Below are 1,522 nucleotides of genomic sequence, written 5' to 3'. Positions count from 1 at the left end.
CTTCACCTTAGAAACTCGTTTACGTATTAAACAGCTGATTACCTCTTGCTAGAGTGGTCCGAGTTGGCTCTGCGTCACATTAAATAAGCGAAGAAATGAATTCTAGGAAGATTGAATAAGATAGAATGGTTGTAAATATAATATACATAAGAAAATGTTGTACGCTAATTTTCCTCCAGTTACAAAATTCTGCAGAGTCCCAAATAGATGTACACGCTATTGTCTGTCTCTTGGTATTTAAATATTAAAGAATACAACTATAATCATTCAAACTGTGCATACTATTCTGTTGTAACATCCTGGACCTTGTAACGTCCTGTATCTTTCAGCTATAATAAATGCCGTTAGGAGCTCCCAATACCCACACCTACGCTTCTCAGAGAAACGGAAGAGTAACGTACGCAAGAAAGTATTTATACCGCTCGGGGATTTGCATGGGAAATTGTATAAACAAGCCAGTTTTGTACGACAGCCGGCGCGATAACAACGATAAGAAAGATAGAAGGAGTCGGAGGAACGACTCGCGCAGAAAAGCCGAAACACATTTTTCTCCGGCGGATGTTTCCACGGGAAATTCGTGAAAGTTTTTCGGCGAGTTTGGAGACGGTTCATACGTAATTCAAAGATACATCTTATCCATGTATGCGTTTGCAAACTTCTCGTGGCGTTAGTTCGTTCAAAGTGTTTGTTTCCTTCGACGTTGGTTCCGGTTTGGTAAACATCCTCCTGAAGACTAGCAAGGCTAGTTTCTTTCTATCTACTCGAGCTGCTGCGAAACAGATATACGTCCAGATAGTTGAATATTCTTCATCGATGCAAAGCTGTGAGCTCTTAACGTGGAAGGGACACGTGGACGAGCTTGTCTGCGATTCGAATAGAGTGCCATATAACGGATACCTTTTTTTCTATATAAAGCTAGCGGAGGTCCAGATGAGAAGGTCCATTGAACGTGGCAAATCGAAGACGGATTATGCAAGGTAACTAAACCTGCTTAATTATCGTGTCGATAATCGAAGGGCAAAGTTTCTCTTCAAACTTCTCGGCCCATTGATACTGGCAGAGTCGTTAACTGGCCTCCTACCTCCTTCGCCAAGTCCAAATAGTACCGAACTTGTCCAAGTTTCAAATGCAGCGTGGTTCGAGCCGAATACGTAACGAGTACGTGGCTTCTCGGCTTTGGATCATTATGACTAATCGGTTGGAATGCTTCGCTATCGAGGCTGGCCAAACATTTTGCCGTGGGAAACACTTCTAGACTCGCCTGGGGAAGAATGAACGATTTTATGAAGATTAAGAGACGTTCTATTTTGGATTATAGACAGTTCGAGCGTTGCCATTTGTCCCTTACATGTTAAAAGCTCGTGCTTGCGAATCACAGAAAGTTCAAGCTGTATCTGTAACATGAGAAGGCATCCGAGTAGATATTACTCTCCTCCGTTTTCCTCGAGTTTACAAACTTTGGCTCAGTTACGTTGAATTTCTTGCGAAGCAAATAATTACATTCGTATCTCCCTTTCAATTT

The 1,522-nt window shown here is 41.9% G+C and overlaps 1 protein-coding gene and 1 long non-coding RNA gene across 2 annotated transcripts in view; both read right to left on the bottom strand.

The window, feature by feature from the left end:
- The window catches only part of LOC128882552 (dipeptidase 1-like), a 19,191-nt gene that overhangs the window by 5,727 nt on the left and 11,942 nt on the right, over positions 1-1,522 (bottom strand). The gene's annotated exons all lie outside the window — the stretch shown is intronic.
- Positions 205-1,503, bottom strand: LOC128882553 (uncharacterized). Its single transcript, XR_008458463.1, has 3 exons — positions 1,349-1,503; positions 898-1,261; positions 205-769 (listed from the first exon to the last, which is right to left on the bottom strand). It is a non-coding gene; the product is annotated as an uncharacterized LOC128882553 (long non-coding RNA).

The sequence above is a fragment of the Hylaeus volcanicus genome, unplaced genomic scaffold (assembly GCF_026283585.1).
Source record: "Hylaeus volcanicus isolate JK05 unplaced genomic scaffold, UHH_iyHylVolc1.0_haploid 12072, whole genome shotgun sequence".
Taxonomy (NCBI): Eukaryota; Metazoa; Arthropoda; class Insecta; order Hymenoptera; family Colletidae; genus Hylaeus; species Hylaeus volcanicus.
The sequence above is the reverse complement of the archived record's forward strand: the minus strand, read 5'-3'. Positions and strand labels throughout refer to the sequence as shown.